Source organism: Aplidium turbinatum, chromosome 12 (genome assembly GCF_918807975.1).
Source record: "Aplidium turbinatum chromosome 12, kaAplTurb1.1, whole genome shotgun sequence".
In the NCBI taxonomy this organism is placed as follows: domain Eukaryota; kingdom Metazoa; phylum Chordata; class Ascidiacea; order Aplousobranchia; family Polyclinidae; genus Aplidium; species Aplidium turbinatum.
In genome coordinates this window covers 4,633,225-4,656,435 of record NC_137483.1, presented here as the reverse complement: position 1 = coordinate 4,656,435, position 23,211 = coordinate 4,633,225, and the positions used below count along the sequence as shown (strand labels likewise).

At 35.4% G+C, this 23,211-nt stretch overlaps 1 long non-coding RNA gene across 1 annotated transcript; it reads right to left on the bottom strand.

The window, feature by feature from the left end:
* Positions 1 to 18,453: 18,453 nt before the first annotated feature.
* On the bottom strand, positions 18,454 to 22,973 carry LOC145781373 (uncharacterized). Its single transcript, XR_014290723.1, has 3 exons — positions 22,783 to 22,973; positions 20,604 to 20,677; positions 18,454 to 18,710 (listed from the first exon to the last, which is right to left on the bottom strand). It is a non-coding gene; the product is annotated as an uncharacterized LOC145781373 (long non-coding RNA).
* Positions 22,974 to 23,211: the final 238 nt, after the last annotated feature.

Sequence of the window (23,211 nt, the reverse complement as noted above, 5' to 3'; positions counted from 1 at the left end):
CTTGTTATTATATTGAAAACGAAAAGAGCAGTTTGCAAAACGTCTATATTACAATGAATGCGGTTTCATCTATTTTGATTGTCCCTTGCTGTAGGCCTACTCAGGCAAGTTGTAATTATCACAATCTAACTTTTCCAAACTGTGAGCACTATATCTCGATGCGCATTTGTGTATTGTGAGAAAATTTTGATGGTGTCCAAAAATCAAATACTATTTACAAAATAACTCGGTCTCTTACAATATCCTCATATGTCACATCAACAAATACTTTCCTGACTTACCAATAGGCCTAACTAAGGTAATAAAGAAACATTCTACTAACGGACAGTTCAGTGATAAAAAAAATCCAAAAGTTTGATATTTCTTGCAAATGCAAACAATATAAGTTTTTCATAAAAAGATGAAGTTCAATAGCATTACAAGAATTCCATCACCATAATTCAAAAAGAACCTTTCCATTACTTGGGTTGACCCTTGCGATTACCCCGCATATGGGTTATGTTATGTACCACTATAGTTCACCGTACTGCCGATTGCCTAAAGCATGAAAAAAGTTGCATCTGTCTGCGGTTATAAGTTATATTTTTTTCTAAATTCAACTAAAACAGCAATTCGCATTATGAAACAGTTGGATAAGTGCCATAAATCAAACTATGGAATCTCTATAAAAACGCCTGCCTGCAAAATGATACCATGTTAATAAAAATTACTAGATGTACATAACGCAATATACTTTATGATATTATATTTTCTGATTATACATTTCCAGTCCTTGTCACAGACTGCATAATGCTTACTCATTCACTTTCAATGTAACTGAAAGTAGTTGTTAGATAAAACCTATATATCACACGCGCTATCAAGTAAAAGCGTTCTATTTTACATTGATTGGATTGGCTCAATATGAGATGGCTACTTCTAAACTACACTTATGAAGGCAGAGTCTGCAATTACTTGAATTTTTGCAGGTGCTACCTACAATAAATAATGCGATTAATCGAATACAATTCTCACACAACTCGTGAATATGTCTAGTCAATCAGCGCTGACATAATGCTGGATGATGCATTATTGTTTATTGAATAATTTAGTAAATATGCGTAACTTCATTTGTTTGTTATTGTGAGACGAAACTAGGAAGAATGGAAATAGAAATGGATAAAATAAAGGTATTTTTATTCAATGTAAACGCGCTGCCGCGTGTCATTATCTAACTAAAATATCTCTCGCCGCTAGCCTATGTCGATTCATCGTTTTCTGACGTCACGTCCATTCGATAATAAACGATTTCTTTCATGCATTCTCAGTTCAGTTTGGCAGTTACCCGCCTTTCCGTCGATTCAACGTTGCAAGACGTCGCATAAGTTCATATCTTTAGTTTGGTAAACGGAGATAAGATTTCATTGTGACATTGCTATGCAAACTTATATTTCACATGAGACAACTTGACAAGTAAATACACAAGTTTTCACAATTTATGACGAGTTATAGCACATGGAAATGTTACGCTACAATTGCTTTGCGAGGTACTGCATCGCGGTTTAGTTTATCAGTGACAGTGAACCTGGTACAAGAAGCCTCGAATATATTGATTCAACTAAGCTGCATCACGTATAAACGTGGTGGAACGATCGTCCTTTTCACAAAAGCGTGATGTTCTGGTTTATCCTACACAAATGAGAAGCGTATTGCATTTCAAATCTTTACATGTCGACTTGGAAATAAATGTTTACAAGTATATGTGAGAAGCTTTGGGAACATCGACGCCTTTTCTGCTTTTGATAGTGTGTCGGACAAAAGGAAAGATTTGAAACCAAAATCATAATATGTTACAGAGCAGCTTCTATAGTAGGCAATAACGTTGTAGCCTATGCTTTGTTTGATTGAAAGGACATAATTGTCTGCGAAAAACTATTCTCGCTCTAGATGCATTGGCACCAAGTCTTATGTTTAATTTTACGCAATTTCAACCGCAAGCGACGGTAACTCATCGTATCAAAGTTGAAGCTTTTCTTGTATCGACGTCGCTTATAAGCCGTGGTGAGAACAAAAGGTCCACGCATACTGTCAATTTCCTTCACGCTGTGAAGCAGTTAGGATTAACGAGACATGGGCCAAATTAATTACTTTCATCCAGCTGGTGGGAAAATTTTGAACAATAGAATATGAAATATTTCAGAGGATGTGCTGAGAAATGCCTTATATCTCTCAATTTATAACCTTTATTCGCTCAAAATTTCAGCTCAATAGAGGTGAATGAAAGTTAGGAAAAGTCAAGAAATCTCATAGTCGCAGCCTCAGTGGTTTTAGAGATACAACTGTTGATGCAAAAAAGTTGAATTGACAGCCCCCCCCCAACCTTCAAACAGTTGGTCTACTAAAAAACGCGGTTATTCTAAACACGTAACCCAGAAGCTGTAGCAGCGCAGCAAACAACTTCACTCTTTCACTTCGACTGCCAGGATGCGTTTTTGTGTATATTGTATTTTGATGAAGATTTCACAGCTGATATGAAGACTGATCGCTGCGGCAAGTGACATACAGCTACGTGGTCAGGTCAGGGTCACAATTCAGACAGAGATCATCTTAAATCAAAACACAATCTGACCAAGCTTCAAGGAGAATATCACACTGTCTGCCAATGCAAGAATGACTTAAAATATTTGGTGATTAATACCTTTAGTTTATAATTAAACGTATACTTGGGATCATAAAAAAACAACAGCAATAACTGCATCAAGTATGACGAAATCGAATATACCATTTGGAAGTCAGACTTGACACAGGGCAACAAAATTATTTTAAATATATGTCGGAATTGCATGAATTATGTAGAGCTTAAGGCTAGTAGTCAGCAGTACACCCACAAACCTTTATTTTGCTTCTTTTTGTTGACAACTGCATAAGCACTTGTTTGATCTGCTGACACGTAAAGGGGGTTCACCTTGACTTCCTTGTCAGGATCTCCTTCTACAATTTTCCAAAACACAGGGAGTAAAATATTTAAGTGTCATAACTAGGCTACTCTTCTAATATTGTGACAAAGCAACATTTCCATAAAAAAAGCAAAATATCGATCGACCAGTTTAGAAATCTTGCTTGATTTGCATCCTATAATGCTGTTAGGACATAGTATACCTAAGTATTTAAAAGTAATTGTTAACTATTGCAGTAATCCAACCTTTCTTCTTTCTTTTATTCACAACACTATAGGCAGGTTCCACTGTAGCAGATTGATCCCAGGATACATACAGAGGATTAACTTTTTCTTCTTTTTGCGAAACTCCTAAAATTTCCCAATATTTCATACATCAGATGTTATGAAAGTAATATTTCCGTACGCAAGTCATACATTGAATTTACAATTCAACTCACACGACTAATTCTATTACACGTTTATAAACTTGAAGATCCTAGATAACTAATTAAATGAGAAAAGGGGGGCTAAAATTTATTCTTAACTAGTATTAAACTAGTCATTCTATTTTATTAAGATTCGACAGAAGCCGAATTTACGGTGGCGAAAGCTTTATCAATAAATTATACAAACTTCCGAACCTGACTGATTTTGTTTACTTATTATGTTTAATTGTTCGGTTGCATTCTAAATGAAGGATCCTTGTATAACTTTTCATCCACAACAACAGAACAGAGGTTGAGAGACATCTGCATCTAGTTCATTACTTAACTCTTATGTTGTCATATAAACTATTTTTAAAATATAACTTCGTTATTTTTGCCACTCAAGTGTCCAAGACAAACAAGTACCAATTATGGTGTGCGGTATACCAATATGTCAATGAATGGGGAAACACCATAAGCTCTCGACGGTTAAACCTTCACAAAATGTTATTTGGGTAACAGAATGTTTCTTTATAATTAACACACCCATAAAAATAAATCATGGTAAAGCATCATGAAGTGGCTTAGCAAGTTATTGGTCTGCTGATCTAAGAGTGACGTTCAGAGAAGTCTCTTCCAGCATTTATATCTCATAACGTATATATCACATTCTCATCAAAATCAAAACATATTTTACTCATTTTTTTTCACTTTAGAGTTTAGACAAAGCGTACCTTGATCATTGCCTTCAAATACTTCGTTGTTGTGCGTAGAAGGTCCACCTGTAGTATTAGAACATACTTAAAGCTTTACAGCAAAACATTCACTTTCAGCGATATATGATAAATGGTGTCGGTTACATGGACAAGTGAATGAGCCAAGCAAGTGTCACTTGGTGAACGCACACACGCTTGTCGTCATTTGATACCCTCTTTATGACATGCTTGAACGAGAACGCAAAGGTTTGTATCACTACTCACTTTAGAACTTCAAATAGAGTTTGAAACTGGACTTAAAAGTCTTTTCAGTTAATTACTATGTTTGATTTTTCTTTTATAAGAATTAATGTTCACCTTCCATCTTTCCAGAGGCTTTTCGTCGCTTGCAGCAGAAAACAATCACTACAATCAATAATATCATCACTGCTGCTCCACTTGCTGCAACCACAATCACGAGAGTGTTGTTGTATGAATTTTCTTCCACAATGACATTGAACTTGATGGTGTGGTTATAAGGTTTAACGGAGGATTTCAAGTACAAGATGTAAGTTCCGTTATCTTTCATTGTCACCTTAACGTAATAAATGCTACATTATTGAAACTGTTTGAAACAAAAGTTAAGTTGTAAAGGAAAAGTTTACTGATGTGTTTGGAAAGCTCTTGAAATTTACGGTTGGCAATTATGTTGCCAATGTTTATACCATCACTTGTTATAGTCCACAACTATTCTATTATTTTAAATAGCAAAAAACAAAGGAACCCAGCCAGTGACTAATGACCTCCTGCCCTGGTTTACAGTATAAGTTTCATTTATTTTCGATTTAAACTAAGCGATATTGTATGATCTGGTGAGAGTTAAATTTGAACAGGAAAAAAATGTAAAGTGAGATAGTAAATAGATTTGTAAATCATGTAGTCGCTATACATTCCAATCACTTTTGTTGTTAGAAAAATTTTATACTAATTTATCTGTATATAAGCAGTATTTGCGTAACACAAATATCATCAGGTCACAAACGTGATCGTTTCACCACTGTTTTTATAGACCTAATAACGTAACATTTCAAAATAAAAACGCTGTCATTGATCTTTTAATTAAAATCTTCCTTTGAATTCTTGAATGTTTCATATTAAAGAATGCGTAGTGTAATAAAAATAATCAAAAAAGTATACAGTACAACAAAAAATTGGCAAATTCAATTTTTTTTTAACAAGATTTTAGCCAATTTATGAAACTAGACTTGTGCGGTGAAAGCTTTCTATTAAATTTGACTTTGCCAATTTAGTGTGATACTGTCTACTTTCTCCTTTTTTCGAACAGCATAACTTTGCACTTAAGAAATGTTTAACTTTGCAAAAAAAAAAGAAATAGCTTAACATATGAAATACACATTTACTACTCCTGAATACAACCTGTCAATATATTTTCTACCAACTCCACCATAAATACGAATATAATAGTTTTTAAAGCTTGCTCATGATGAGAATAAAGAACTTCTTCAATATCTACAAATGATAAACGTTATTATTGCATAAAGTATGCTCTTGAGAAGGTAATTATGAAAACAAGCTGCATGAAGCAAAGCATTTCAAACATTTGTAAAATCTAGTTTCATAAGAAACATTTTGCATAGAATTTCTTTGCTTAATGTTGATCGTCTGTTATCTGTTAAAAAAAACAGAAGTTATGTCTTTTCGTATTTCAATTTATAACTGAAGCTTACGTTTGCTTTCGTCAACTGAAAAGTTTGTTCTATTCCCTCTGTTGTTAAATTTCCATCTTCCATTTTCACTTCTAGAAATATTTCTTAATTTAAAGAATGTTTCCATGGAACAGTCATTTGATTTTTATCGTGAGATGCATAAACGTTTCCAACAAAGCAAGTTTAAAAACCTGTTTCGATCACTACAACATGACAAGACTTACATTGTGGTTTATTTAAATCATCTTAAAAGATAAAAAAATGTGCAAAAGACAGTTTTCCATCTACAACTTTCTAATAAGCCCCCAATAGTTTTGCATTATTGGCTACAAAAATTACTTCGCCCCCCTCCTCTAGAAAATGAACTTTGTTTGCTAATAATGTGTGTGTTAGCATAAATTTGCGCCATGGAAAAGTCGTAATAAAAACACAATCAGTTATTCGTGTATCGGGCATTTTAACGGCCGAGTGGCTTTCATTTCAGGTCGAGTCATACCGACAACTATAAAACCGGTACGGTACCAATTGTGTTTTTCTTGTATAATGCAGTGAGGAATGAGGATAAGTCCGGTTATAATGTGGTGACATCATAAACCTGATACAAAATTGAAAAAGTCGCTAAAAAACCTTAGCAATTGTTGAGCAACAATAAATAAACCATAACATCATCCTCGTTGTTTTCAGTTAGCTTACATAGAGCCTTGCTTAATTTCATTGCATACTATATGACTTGAATGTGCTCATTAGTTAGTACAGCTATAATATGTGGTAATGCTAGTTAAACGTTATTCAAATACGTTTAAAGTTTTATCTGATTCATGTTATCCGGTTTAATATGTGTATAATCAGAATCGCCTAAATCAAATTTATCGTTGATTATCACCAGAATCAAAATTATTACCAGAATTTTCTTTGATTAAAGCAAGAAATTCAGATGGAGGATTTGTCAAAAAACTGACATTGCATGTTCCTTTGTTATTTAAAACCCATGAGCATGAAGTAGGGTCGTTTTGAAAAGGTGCATCTGCAACGTGCATCTTTGTTGGTCAAATAGCAACAAATATCAACATTATTCAATCTTTTAAACATCTACTATTCAGTGTAAATTATGTTTCAGTTTAGTCTAAATCATTTTCCAAAACACATAGTAGCCTACACGTTGTACAGCTCTTCTAATCATTTGCAAAGTATAAACTTTCATGCATTTAATGTCATAAAAATTATTGACAGAATAAATTCAACGCAGAACATTAAACACTAGTCATACTGTGATCTGATTGCATCTATTTCTTGTGATTTATTAAAAAAACAAAAAAAAAAACAATACAGACAGAGCTGCAAATTTGACTGCTTCACTGTACTTACAAATAACATCAATGTAAATACTGTTCACAAACTTCCCAAATACATCATCAGTTTTACAGGTATAATTTCCAGCGTCAAATGGACTCAATGAAGTAAGGTTCAACTCCGCACTTGGATATGTTGTCATGTTTGAACGAGTCCATGTGAAGGTAGTGTTCAATTCAGCGGCATAACTAATACTGCAAGTAAGTATTAAAGCTTCTCCACGTCGAAGTGTCATAGTTTCATTCTTAATTGCCGTAGCTCCATTTTTCTCAGAATAGCTTAAAGTGAGATTTCCTGAAAATTTGAAAAAACACATTAACTTTTCACTTATTGATAAGATAAAATGAAAAATGAGTCACAAATATTACCTAATATACCTCTGAGCTACAAGAAGTTATCACACCATAACTTAAAATCAGCTACATGAACAAACTTGTATTGTTAAGAAAAATATTTCGTGTATCTAATTTAATTGATGAAAAAATAATTGGCTACAACTTAATTGTTGATTAAACTTTAAAATACATTTTTTTATTACTGCAACGCAGCAGCAGCAGCAGCAGCAGCAGCAGCAGCAGCAGCAGCAGCAGCAGCAGCAGCATTTTCAGTTATTTTAATAGAGAAAAGTAGATTATGCGCTTCGAATGAAGTAAAAATGCGTTGTAGAATGAAGCAAAATATAATAAAAAGATGCTCCCTTTCGTTCACTCTGTATTGTCTACAAAATACTATTTTAAAGTTTTGTTTTCTTTTTCCTATATTACTATTTTTACCAACATAGTCACAGGGTATCATATTTATATGATACTAATAGTGTGTGTGACAAGAACTTTTTGTGATAAAAAGTAGTTGTTTTATTCAGTGCACTTTGTACTGGTGATTAAAATGCTTGTAAGACTAAAAACTCACTGATAGCTGGAATGACTGTGATGTTTCTTGTCGCGCTTTTATGCGATCCAACATTGTTAGCAGCCACGCAGGACAACGAACCAGCACCAACACTGAGAGGTTGACTTATGAAACATTCGTTGTTAATGTTGGTGATGTTTTCACAGTCATCAGAGCAAATAGTGAATGCACATTGAGGCGTAGGATTGCCTTGACTTGAACAATTCATTGAAATATATTGATCAGATCTCAACAAATATTCGCTGCCGGCATCGATAAAGTAGTTCGAAGCAAATATAGTGCTGACAACATTTGGAGAAATATCTAAAAGCAATACTTTGTGACCACATAAAACAATAACATCCGCCAGTATATTATATTTTTATTTTAAAGCTGTGGCAATCGTCAATCATCTCGTGCGCTGTTGCTGTGTCACTGCGCAGACAGCAATAACTTTATAAACAGCATTATGATTCAACACTATTGAAAGTCGGTATTTGCTTAGTGCAATACCCTTACATAGGCTTACTACATGGTCTAATAGTTACAAAAAATAACAAAGCCCAACAAAACAATTGTTTTTAACGCCAGAGATATTTCAACGGTTTTTGGGTTTTCTTAGGTCGCTAAAGTGGAATATGGCATTAGTTTTTTCGAATTGGCACTACTTTTTGAGATACGTCAATATATTGTTAATAGACTTATATAAAGGATAGATACGTAAGTACCTATGTTTTAATTTTACAAATACTGGATAATCGCATACATATAGACGTTTCAAGGAGTATAGTAAATTCATAATATTGTGATAAAGTTGGTACAAAACAATTCCAAAAGGAACATAAATTTCATTGCAACAAGGAAATTATAAACTTTATCTTCATATCACTCATCAAAACCACATGCTTAGTTGGAAGCAAAACAACAACAGACACTTTTGTGACTAATGTGTTTTACAGCAAGATGAGCCTAAGAAATGTTATGCAAAGCATGTGCAAAGGTAGGTCTACTGATGTTTCAGAAAATAAAAAAAAGAAAATCCTGAACCTATGGCTTGGAAGGAACCAGAAAATTATCATAATGACTGTCTCTTTTGTATAAAGAATTTAACACGTTTTAAACACTACACGAACAAAAGGAAGTGTCTTCACTTGGAATTAGCGAGGCGTTCTTGTTGTACCAAATTTGACTTGAGATAGAGTGTACTAAAGCTAAATGTTGCAACTATTACGGCGAGAGTTCTTCAATTCGCACATTGTATACTCAAGGATAAATTTGTGACCTCATGGGATATCCAAACATGTCAAAACAAAAATTTAAACAGTCAGTATTGAAGCGGAAAGAAAAAAATATCTTGATGAAAAAGCTAAAGCTACAGTTTACGGAAAAGGATATCTTCTTTCCCACTTCAGTAAAAATGAAAATCTGATATATTGTAATGACATTACTGTACTCGGACTTTTGCTCAAAATAAAAGTATTAGATTACAGAACAGAAGATTGACGAATTTTTATAGATAGCTCTACAGGAAGCCTGCACTGTGTGCTGTCCTATATCGGCAACCGTTGTGCATCCTTTCCTATTGCTCACTTTCTCAAACTGAAAAAATACTATATCAAACTGCTTTTGCAAAAGATCTAGTACGATGAACAGCAGTGCTCAATTTACGTAGATCTGAAGATGGTGATCCTATTGCTTTGACAGCCAGACGTGTACTCAAAATACTCTTATTTTAAGTGATTGTAGAGCAGCAGAGCAAACCAACAACATTGGATAAGAAATACATAGTCTGCCAGAGAACTTATGAAACTGGTTGAAGCGAATATCATTGGAGATTCGATGCTTGAAAGAAAATATATCATTTTGTCACCTCTTTTTTTAAACTAGGCTTAATGAAAAGATTTGTTAAAGTATTGAACACAGATAATGATTGCTTTAAGTTCCCTTCAACATTTCCCTTGTTTTGAACACTAAAAAACTTACAGCAAGAATATTTGATAACCCACATATTCGTATTGTAAGTTCATGGTAAACCCAAATTTCTCCACACATATCATTGATACTGAGCTGACTGTTTGGTCCAGTAAGTTACGGTCAAAAATAAATTCTAAAGAAACCACAAACCAGAAAACTAAACATATAGAATCTGCAGTACGCGTATGCTGAACAACGTTCACGAACTAAGAGAAAATATGGACATCAAGGTCTCTTTCTTGTATAGACACTTAGGTGCATTTTCTGAAAATCTGTGTAGTTCATCAGAAGAACATGGTTATAGGTTTCGCTAGAATATAAAGGTCAAGATGGAAAGGTACCAAGTGAGGTGAGACAACTCATGATGGGAAATTACTGCCGGGGCCTTCAACGTGATTGTTCTGATGTTAGCTATACAAGCAGTCATTTATAAAGTGCTCAATTTTAATGTGTTAATATTTTTCCATTTTGTGCCGCTTTGCATTTCACTAATCAATGCATTGTGCCTCTACAAAACGGGTGTGGATGAACAACCTTCTGTTACTAAGCCAATTCGACTTAACAGCAATCTCTTGTTGACAACAAAAAATGTGTTTTGTGCGCCGATAGTTAAGCAGATAACTTTTGATTTCTCGTAAAATACTTCATTTGGTGACACAAGCATGAAAATTGGCATATATGTACCTTAGACCATGTAGATTTCAAAAGTTTAATTAACCAAACGAAAATTCAAAGCGGCGGCCGGTGACGTCAAAATTCAAAATGGCCGCCATTTCGGTCCTGGACTGACGTAGGAAAGTTGTTTTATGAGAGCAATTTAGGTGTTTTTCATCTCTTACTATCTTGAAAATGTTTTTTGTGACATTTTTAGGTAGTGTTTATGATTTCAGATTGTACATCTCATTAAAAATCTTCACAAAAACGGGAAAAAAAACGTTTTTTAGTGTTTTTAGCGAAAAAAGGGTGGTCATATGTTACTTAAAAAATGATAGCCTCAGCAAAATCCCTCGTTACTGTTCACCCTCAAATTCAGTGTATTTAAAAAGAGACAGAAGTAGGGGTCCAACTCGAGAATCACCAGAGTAAATTTTTCAAGAAAACAGAGGTGATATTTGTAGTAAAATCTGATTGTTGGTTTGTCAATTATTACAAATAATTATGTTTCGCGGGCGTCAGAAATGAAGTAGCTGCCAAGAGTAACGCACAAAATTTCCTTTCTGACGCTGCCGAAACGACAATGTTAACCATGACCAATAGCAACGCACAATCACGTATATACTGTATATATTGACATATTTTATTTATTAATAAATAAAACTTTGATGCTGAGTACATGGAATCATGTGTACCGCCAGAGGTTGCACAATTTGTATCCAGTATTTCACATGGAGCAGGCATCAAGTCGCATATGGAAAATGGGACTTCAAAAGCCGATGTTGCTATAGCACAGCTCATACAATTTAACTGTTTTTCAACTTACAATGCAGATGCAATGCAGGCTACCACAGACATACAAAGAACAGAGAGCCTGCCTTTCCTGTTTTCCTCGGATTGTCAGTATATTTTAAAACACGAAAGAGACAACTTATTGATACACTCTTTGAGAATGGACTCAGTATCAGCTATGACAGAGTTTTAGAGATCTCAACCCAACTCGGAGAAGCAACAGTCAACAGATTTGTAAAGATAGGTGTTGTTCGCCCTCCAAAGCTGAAGTTTGTTACTTTTACTGTGTCGGCAGTTGACAACATTGACCATAATCCTTCGGCGACAACAGCAACAAGCTCATTCCACGGAACAAGTATTTCACATTTTCAAAGCCAGATTGGTGGAATACCACAGAACAAACTAGAAGTTATCCGAGGTGTAAAGAAGATACCAGATTTGCCTGACTCGTACACGGTTGTCAAACCTGCATTTTTCGCTAAACAACCACTTCCACATGCGTATGACATACAGAAAATACCTAGCCCATCTTTATTCCTGATTGACAGACAGTTCAACTGGCTAGACCACGTACTTCTCACTGAAGAATATGATGACAAGGTGCAAGCAACGTGGTCCGCGTTCAATGCCTCACAGATGCAAAATCACAAATTCGACGTCAGCTTTTCGTGCATTTCACCACTTTTGAGAGATAAAGTAGACAGTGTGTCTACAATAAAGCATGTTATGGATCAAGTCCAGCAAACTATGTCGTATCTTAATCCGTCTTAAACACCAGTCATTACAGCTGACCAACCTCTTTTTGCACTATCTAAACAAGTGCAATGGTATTGGCCTGATGAATGCGGTAAATTGGTCATCATCATGGGTGGTCTTCACATTGAAATGGCTGCATTAAAACTATTAGGTACATTTCTGAAAGGTAGTGGCTGGACAACTGCTCTTAAAGAAGCCAAGGTAGCATCATCAGGTACAGCAAAATCTTTCATTTCTGCACCCAATGTAGCAAAGACTAGACGTATCCACCAGGTCACAGCGTGTAGTTTATATGCATTGATGCGTTCTGCGAAAGAAGTGGAGACACCAGGCTGGATTTACAATGAGGTGGAATTCAAAGAATGGTGCGCCAGGAGAGCGGATGATTTTCCAATGTTCAACTACTGGTACACTGCATTCAATCTGGAACTCTCATTGCTGGGTTTTGTGGGCACTCTCCGGGAAAGAAATTTTCCAGGATACAAGGAGGCTCTGGCAATACTCCTTCCAAAATTTTTTAGTGATGACAGAACTCACTACTCAAGGTGGCTGACCATACACCTACTTGACATGTTGTCATTGAAAGATAAATTTCCTGATGTTTATGAGCAGTTCATGAAAGGGAAGTTTGTGATTCAGAAGACCAACAGAGAATATTCTGCGCTTGCTATTGACCAAGCTCATGAACAGAATAATGCTATTATGAAAGGAGATGGAGGGATAATTGGAATCACAGAACACAAATCAGCCTTGCTACGATGGACGGTAGCAGGCCCTGAAGTCTGTAGAATTATACAGGAATATGAATGTGTTTCTAAAAGTCGAGAGAAAGTATCCCTAAGTCATCATGAAGCAACACCATCAGCACAGAAAGTATTTCTCAAAGACGTCATTTCTCTCACCCGAACCATTGAAGAGATGGGCAATCCCTATCTTGAGGAGTCAACTTCAGTTCTGCTAACTCTTAATACAAAAAACGTCATGGAGCAAAAGGTAACAGAAATGCTAAAAGACTATGATACAAAAGGTAAAAATCAGTTGGAAAACTTCACATCAGAATTAGACAAAGTCTACTCACCAATTGCTCGGAACAAATTCACACTGTTTTGTTTAACTCAAAAAAGACAACAACACGAAAAGGGAATCAGAGCACATTGAAGGGTGACTGCAGCCTTTTTTCAAAGCTCTTTATTTCATGCAAGATCCGACAAGTTGATCTGACTGAATTTTGTAGCCATGAAAACCAACGATTCCCAGCAGCTTTAAGTTCAGGAGGTGATCTTTACCAAACACAGAAAGCAGATTTAATGGGTTACCTAGAGAATGTGGTACCTGCACAACCTGCTTTACTGGACGATGTAGACATGATGGTGATAGATGGAGCATGTTTAGTACACTCTACTACACCAAAACATCATACGTTTGGTGAATATGCCCAGAATGACTTCATGGAGAAAATTAAGCCATATGCCAGAAAGCACAAACGAACGGATGTTGTGTTTGACACTTACAAGGACGGAAGCATCAAGTCTCATGCTCGTATAGAGAGGGGTAATGGTAGCAGGCGGAGAGTTACTCAAGATGGGAGAGTCCCAAAGAACTGGCCAAACTTTTTGCAAAATACAGACAATAAAAAAGAACTTTATCCATTCTTAGCTGATTCCATCTAAGAATTCATGCCACCGGATGATATCGTTTACGCTTCCAAGAATGAAAAAGCTGTTATTAATAATGACAATCCCGCTTTAGTCAATTTGAGCTCAAACCAAGAAGAAGCCGATACCAAAATGTTTGTTCATCTTCATCATGGTCTCAAGTATGAAACTATACAAAAAGCAGCCATCCTGGCTAATGACATTGATGTGGTCGTTATTGGAATTGGCTTGTTTGAAAACTTGAGCAAGGATGGACTTCACGAACTCTGGATATCTTTCGGGAGAGGAAACAAAAGAAGATGGATTCCTATTCATCAGATGTTTTCTGTCCTGGGTCCACAGAAATGCAAAGGGCTGTTGTTCTTTCATGCCTTTAGTGGCTGTGACTCTTGTTCAGGCATGAAAGGAAAGGGGAAGAAGTCGTTCATTGCAACGTGGTCAGTGTATCCAGATGTGACGCCAACATTTCAAAAGCTCAGTCAGTGTCCAGAGGAAATAAATGCAGAAGATTTTGTAATCCTTCAAAAATTCACGGTATATCTTTATGATAAAAGTAGCACTGATGATAAGGTAGAGAAGACACTGCTAGAATGACTTTGTTTACACCTAAAAATAAACAATATAATAATATTCCACCAACAGAAGATGCGCTGAAATTGCATGCACTTCGGGCAGCATATCAGGCCGGACACATTTGGGGACAAGCGCTTGAAAGGATTCCGGAATTGCCATCTCCAAGTAACTGGGGGTGGAAATCTGGAGATGGGGGAACATGGGACATTATGTGGACAAGAAAAGACCCCGTAGCCGAAGCATGTAAAGAACTAAGACGATGCAATTGTAAAAAAGAATGCAAAAGCTGTAAATGTAAAAATGCAAATTTACCATGCACTTCACTATGTTCCTGTCCTTGTGACCATGAATAGATATTATTTACATGTGAATCATTGTCATGAACATGATTTACGTATTCAGTAGTAATAACTGATAACAGAAATGTTGACTGTACATGAATTGTCTTTTTAAGAAAGTATTTTAAGTCTGTTTGGGTGGAAGTATCAAAGTTTAGACTATTCTGCACACCTGACTGTCAAATTTGTGAAACCCTTTCTCTGTCCATAGTACATTACACACTTTTTTTTGTTGAATACCATCTTAAATCATTCATACTGTCTTAAAAGTAACATTTTCAAGGTAGTAAGAAATGAGACACATCTACAACATTGCTTTCATAAAGCAACTTTCCTACGTCAGTCCAGTACCTGAATGGCGGCCATTTTGAATTTTGACGTCACGGGCGCCATTTTGAATTTTCGTTTAGTTAATTAAATTTTTGAAATCTACATGGTCCAAAGTGCATGTGTGCCAATTTTCATGCTTGTGTCACCAAATGAAGTATTTTCACGGTTATCTACCTCACTACGATTGTGACCGAGAGACCTTTTTTTTCATACTTGTAGCCTATAGAGCAATAATTGCTGTGCTTTTATACTTATTATCTTCGCTACCATTTGTAACTCAAATTCAATTGCCGCAATTTTTTTCGATTTCTGTTATTTGTGATCAACATTAACATAAACGATCATGGAACATGTGACGATGTTTCAACATCAGTTTCATGATTTGAGAGTAATAGTGCATAAATAAAACAAAATTGTATCAATTGGCCCTTTGAGTTCTGTGCATCATGATATAAAAAAAAAATATACAAAACGCTAATTTCGATCATTTATACTCATTTTTTTATCCTAAAATTTGCAAATATATCAAAAACTAGAGCCAGTTCATAACAAAACAATCACTTTTGGATTCAGCTTTCCAAATATCCACCAAAAGCGATGAAACATTTCATGCATAAAAAATGGTGTTGATCAGTGTAATCATATCATGATAACTTGCTACAACTGTTACTTACAAATAACCTCAATGTAGATACTGTTTGTGAAATTCCCGAATACATCATCAGTGTTACAAGTGTAATTTCCTGAGTCGGATAAATTCAATGAAGGAAGCTGCAATGCCGAATTTGAATATGTTGTCGTGTTTGGATAAGTCCACGTATATGTAGTACCCAGTTCAGTGGCATAGTCAATACTGCAGATGAGTGTTAAAGCTGTTCCTCGTGGAAAAGACATAGTTTTCTCGTTAATAACATGCTCACCATACCTCAAAATCACGTTTCCTGTTAGTTAAAAAAAATGGAAAGCATTATGAGGGTAGGCTACATTGTATGCAAGATATGAGTAAAACTATGTTAAGCACAAAAAGTTACTAATTAAAACACAAACATACGTTAACACATTTTAGATGCATTTGTTTAACTCACTCAAAGCTGGAACAATTGTAATATTCCTTGCCGTACTTTTACGTGATCCAACACTGTTTACAGCCAAGCAAGACAACGAACCACCAACAATGAGAGGTTGACTTATGAAGCATTCGTTGTTGATGTTGGTGATGTTTTCACATTTATCAGAGCAAATAGTGAATACACATTGAGGTGTAGGATTGCCTTGACTTGTGCAATCCACTGAAAGAATTTGATCAGATCTCAACAAATATCCACTGCTGGCAGCCATCAAGTATTTTGATGCAAAGATTGTGCTGACCACATTTGGAGAAATATCTAAAAACATTTTTTAAATTACATGAAATGATAATTACTTCAAAATAACGAGCAAACTTCGCTACATGAGACAAATAAATCTATACATGGCTTCCTAAAGATACGGCCTGATTTGTCACATTTTGCAGAAATTTCCAGGTTTTGCTAACTTTTTGCGAATGGTTTATTAAATTTTTCTAAAAATCATATTTTTATGCTTTATGTACTGTTTTCCCTAGATGACACAATAGGTTTTAACATCTTCATATGTTGAAAAACAAAGAAAATTCGATTTCAAAGATTTTAGTCCGGCTGTTAATTTTCAATAACAGTCTGATTCAGCGTTTTTCAACTTACTTTTTCTCATTTTCTATTGCTTCCCCAAGGCAACAAAAAGCATTTATATCATTAGGAGACAGCAAAAAGTAAAAAAATCTCAGAAAATGTCAGACAAACACTAGCAGTAGCTGTAATCAAAATCTGAAAAATGTGACAAATCAGGCCGCATCTTCAGGTGGCCATGATCTATATAAACAATAAAATCAATATTTTTTAACTAACTGCTGTAAAATTCCAAAAACAAAACTTCGTTATTAAACTTTTTATCTAATCTTATGATTTAACTGATCATCCAATAGGATGCGTAGTGTAATAAAATATTTGAAACAGACTATAATAGGCAGTATCACACTCAATCAGAAAAATCAACTTTTATATAGAGCTTTTGCCACACAAGTGTGGCTTCTTCAGTATAGTCTTATTCAAGTAGAATATTTGAATAAGATTTATTTCAGTTATAATAATAAGATTATTTATTTTATTTATTAAGATTTATTTTCATTCTGCTTGAATAGGAATATACTGAAGAATCCACACTTGTGTGGCGAAAGCTTTATAAATACATTGATTTTTCTGATTTAGTGTGATACTGTCTACTTTATCTGCCGTAGCCTAAGTCTGCAGACATTTCTATGTTTGGGTTCAGTAACTGTCATCATTGAGCATTTTTTTTAAATAACAAATTGGCTCCATTGTGAAATTAAGTTAAGTTACTGTGATTTTTTATTTAACAAAAAGCAGATAAAATATTTTGAAAAAGATATTGTAAATAAAACAGTTGATGACCTCAGCATTACTTAATAACCACAAGTAGCTACGACATGCACTGTTAAGTAAAAGGTATATAAATTTCCACCCCTAAGGGTGGTCTCTGTTTTCCACCCTATGCTTCTGTAGGGTGGATTTTTCCACCAAAAATGGTGGATATTTCCACCCTTGAGCAATGGTGGAAATTTCCACCCCCAGCAAAATCCACCCTAAATTGTGGAAATTTCCACCCTAGTCTCTGTTTTCCACCCTAGGCTTATACACTCATAGGGTGGATTTTTCCACCACAAAAAGTGTAAAATTCCACCCTTCATCTGAGGTGGAAATTTCCACCTCAGTAGCATTTACTCTCAGGCTGTCTAAATTTCCACCCTTTAGGATGGTTCTAATTTTTACCTTATTACTTTTGCTTGAGTTGGAAATGTCCACTTTACAATTCAGACTGTTTTTTTTATCGCATTAATTCGTGTTCCTGTTTTTTTGTTGCACTTTCTGCCTCCCTATCCGTCAGGTTGCGTAAAAAGTGTTCCTTGCACAAGTGTTTTTCAACCTTTCTTGAGCCACGGAACACTTTATGCATTAAAATAATGTTGCGGAACACCAAATCGGATTTTATAATATGGGCTAATCCATAATGCAATAAAATAAACAATACAACAACAGTTTATTCACTTTCAGCTTTTCTCAATGCGATATCTTGGCCTGTTTGGATGAGCACAATTGCACAAAGGCAAACGCAAAGCAGTTGTGATTTTAATTTTCTACCTGTGTTCCATAGAACGCTAGTTCATTTTAACAATTTCTTGCGGAACACCTGACAATCTTTTACGGAACGATATAGTGTACCGAGAAACACAATCATGTTAAAAATCACTGCCTTACACCAGCACTACCAAATTGTTATTCAAAACTGATTTATTAAAGCTTGCACAGGTGTGCTAATATCAACGGAAACCGGGAAATGTCACACAGGTAATTTAATAGTTGTAGCGTTTCGGCGACTTCTTGGGGAAAGTTAATATCAAATATCCAATACGTGTGCAGAAGCAGTGCAGTTTCAGGCTCCTCGATGTGGCATAGCAGTTGCCTTTGCACGTGTAGAGAAAATCCCTCGGATGTGCTCCAGATAAGGAGTTGTGACTTTTGTCAAGCTGAAACTGTCATCCTGTAAAACAATATGTAACATTAGCATTGATCCAACCTTATAAGAATTATAGGCCTATGGTAAAACTGATTATACTTGGAAAAGGTATAGATTTATACGATGCTAACGAATTGTGTTGTTGTGACACACTACCATCTCTATGGCACACAAATATGCTATACAGAGTTATTGGCAATGTAACAATTTCGCACCAATATAAAAATGGCAGGCAAATGAAATATTCAGCAGCAAAAAGTGACCCTCGAAAAACTGTTTATGATCTGATTAATAAAATATTTATCCAATAGAATTCAAATTTCAATTCAATTTTGATCATCTCATCTGCATTTCATTTCACTTTTAATTGCATCTTCGATCAGGCAAAACAAAACGCTATTTTTAAGAGCTGTAACTTTAGTTCTCATTTCGTATGTGTGCAAGATATAGCAGTTTCTCAATTGTTTAGATTAGACCATAGTTTTGTTGTTATCCTGTATATTTTTGTCTAATCTTTAGTATTTCTTATTCAAGGTATAAGGTGTTTTAAAGGCTTGATGAAGACTACTAGATGCAAATTGCATAACCGAGAACGATTGTTATGTCGTTTTTGTTTTTACAATGTTAAATGTTGTCTCGTTGCTTAGTTATGTCTATTTATGGTTAAAAAAAACTCCTTTAACATGAACACTTTGACTTTTTTGCAGAATTTGTGCATAAAAAAACAAAACAGAAATTCGTCATGACACGGTTTTGTTTTCAAACGCACTTACGTTTCTAGAAAATAGGGCAAACCGAACACTTCGAATTGCAACATTGGCGGATTTCGAAACGAACCTAAGACAAAGAAGTAAAAAAACATAAAAATAAATTGCTTTTTTTAAATTAATCTTAAAGCTACTTGAAATTATTGGTTCGTTTCAGTTTCAATTCTTTTATTTAGTTTTGCTTCTCACCACGATTCTTGAAATTTCATTTGCTCAAATAAAATTCTTTTAAAACATCCAAAGCTTTAATGTGTCAAAACGAGAGCTGTGGAGTTGGGCGAAAAATATACGACTTCGACTCCTCGATTTATAACTGGCTGACTCCGGCTTCAGTGTTGTAAGGTTTTTTAGGGCCTCCAGATTGTTTTTTGGAGTATTCAAAAAGAATAATAATCAGTGGTTCTATGAAACGTTGTGCGTTAAAGTTGTGTTGTTGTAAGTAATAGAAGCTTGGTCTTATACATCTAATTGCATGCAGTTTAAAATTGCAAACATTGTTTATCGTTTTGTATGCAGCCGGAGTTGCAGTCTTGCCTTTTTTTTAAAAAACTCCTATTCCAGAGCCCCGATAAAAACCATGCGCATTTTTGCAAGCAAAAAAATGGAAAAAAAATTCTCTCTCTTTTATTTGTGACGTCAGTGGACTTAGAGCCCGTGATCTCACCTCTTTTTTAACGCTCTGTGTTGGAGAGTGCACTATTGCGAAGAAAATAAAGTTGGCATTCCGCTGATATACGGTTTAACAATTTTGACCACTAGGTGCGGAATTAGCGGAATCATCATCTGTAAATGATGATGATTCCGCTGATGTACGGTTTAACAATTTTGACCACTAGGTGTGAGTAATGAGTTGTGAGGCATTTTCCGACAAATTTCGTTTCATTAAGCAAGCGCTTAATGTGAATGCGAGATATAAAATGAGATATAACTTTTACTAATATTGCAAGACAGTCATACACATTCTACGATGATCATCATTTTTCCATTTTGTTTTTATTTTGATACATTCTAATAGGTGAAGTAGTGCCTCCTACCTTACATAGTGTTTACGTGCATTATGATACGGATACTGCGAGGTAACAGCATCAAACCGTTTAAGTAAAAAATGTAATTGTAATCAATTATAGCTAGCGGTAGACTGATGACTTACAGCGCCAATTATCACAAAATGCTGTATTCCCTCTTTGAATACAAGTGGTAAGCACAGCAGAGCTCTCCAGCGATCTGCAAATACAAAATAACTATGAGCTGTGCATAATTAATAGATAAGGTAAATGTGGTGCCAAACTCAGTTACTAAGTTTCGGGAATGAGAAGATAAGGTTGTCATCACACTAGGTCTTCGGCACTAACGAAAGGAGAGTGGCCAGTTACTTTCTCTTGGCTTTGATATGTACTTAGAACAGTAGACACAACAAAACCATCGTGCAAGACATGACAAGTTGCCAGAAAATATTAAGTATTCTCACGCTAAATAATTCACAATAGAATATTATCAGACAATTCTATGCAATGTAAGTTGCTTCACCTATTTAATCAAATTAAATAAAGAGTTACCGGTATGGGTTCGTGGTTTAACTGCTTCTTCTAGTCAAATGACAAAACTAGAGTCCTGTTTTTTTTTCGGTCATTCATCGGTCATTGACCTATTTTTTAGCAAAATGTCCGAAAAAAATATAGTCAATTCGGTCAATTGCGGCCGGATGTTGCAAGGTTGAGTTTCGCTGATGAACGTTGAAGAAACGTTTGTCTGTTCTAACTTTTCTCAGATAAAACACGACAACGTTTCTCAGCGAAACTTGATGTTGTAGCTAGTCAGGAAGTGCAAATTTTGGTTTGGAGCAGCTACTTGAAAGGAAATATTTTCATCAGAAAAAAATGACCGAAATAAATAAAAAATGACCGAATTTTTTCAAGTCATTTCGGACAAATTACCAAAAAGTCTCAGCGAAAAACAAATACCCAGAATTTTCTAGACATTGGGCTATCTGAAAGCACGCTCCATCAAGTATGAGCTGGGAAAGGCAATAATAAAAACTTTGACCCGATTCCACACGTGAGAGTATGTCTCTTTGATTTGGTTCTGCAGCCAGAACGATTGATACGAGATCTTGAACTTTGGTTTGAGTGCAAAATCGTTTTACAATGTTATTAGTTCCTCCTTAAAAATTCCATGTTCGGAAATATCACAGAATAGGTCGATTATTCAATCATAGATTTCTAACTGGAATACATCCTGGAATCGAACTCCCATGTCTTTGCGTACTTCTTGAAGGTGATTAGATATGCCTTTGCCACTGGTATCAAGTTGATGCAAGCTTGAGAAGTGGAAAAATTCTCGTCTAGCTAAATTTCGCTGATACAACACGAGCTTATTTCGTTACGCTGAAAGGATAAATTCAATTTATTAAATTAGGAAAATAGCCTATGTTTGACAAGTAGGCGATATCACTTTTCACAACCAGGACGTCATTTGCAAGGGCAGGATCACAACTCTGCAGAAATTCCTTGATAGTTTCAAACAGCGAATAAAATCGTGAATCAATTTCTCTGGGAAAGCCAACGTACTTCGGTGTGGAGTAGTATGCGCTCAAAAGCTTCATCATTCTCATTGCACAATCATTTGAATAAGCGTGTATTCAAAGCGTGCGCTATAATTTTATTCACTGCTTTGATGACAGTCTTCAAAGATAGATTAAGACGAACGCTAGATCAAAATACTCTCGGATTGAAAGATCGGATTTGCGTAATCGCAGTGCTTCAAAGTAAGTCACGTGTTACGACCTCAACAAACTTGTAAGGCACTGTGAAGCGACTTTGCCAACATAATTGCCACAAAATCTGCCACAGAGCTCTTATAGTCACCGTCTTCTTTTGTATTTCCTTGAAGCGAAACATGACAAAAATGCTTTGCTATCATCTTCTTGTAACTGCCCCGATTTACTCTCAGCGCTCCCCAATCGCCCACTTTATAGCCAGCGCCCCCTTCATGATTGCAAACGCCCACAGGGGGGCGCTGGCGCCCACTTTGGAAACCACTGGTTTAAATGGATAACTGGTCAAATGTTTTAGACTTAACCTTGACAGCATTTGGTTTTATAAGTTGTGACAAAAACAAACAGTGTAAACAAAAAATACACAGATTACAGAATATATATAATAATCTGCTACGACCTACATGTTTTTTGTTGTTACAATTTAGACTGGTGTTACACCATATATACACAACATAAAGAATACTACTGTAGATAGACAAAAAGTCAATAACTTTGGTTTAATTAGTTTGACAATTATAGTACGGTACTAGAAAAAAGTCACAATGTTACTTACCAAACTATTTCGTGTCCAAGGTGCAGATCGTCCAAAGTAACGCAATTACGTAGTTGATTTCAATATTCTACTTCAAGGGGAAATTCATGTATATGAACAACTTAGTTCACTAGTTGTTGATAATCCACGATGAAGTCACAGCGACAAACAAAACAATACCACTATCCCCTACAGTAGGTTTCATACAAAGTTTTGCTGTGAATTAAACAAATAACATAACTTCATTTTAAATCGTGCTTTTCTCTGCATTATGACTACCTCTAGCTCTGCCATTGGAACTAAACTAAACAAAACAAGTAGCCTACCCCTCCTGCACATAAAAACTTGGTCAGCGAAAAGAATTTACAACATACAAACAACGCTTTCGTTTAACACTTTAACATTTCTGACTTCTGAGGCATCTGTCAATCCTCGCCACACTCGACCGCA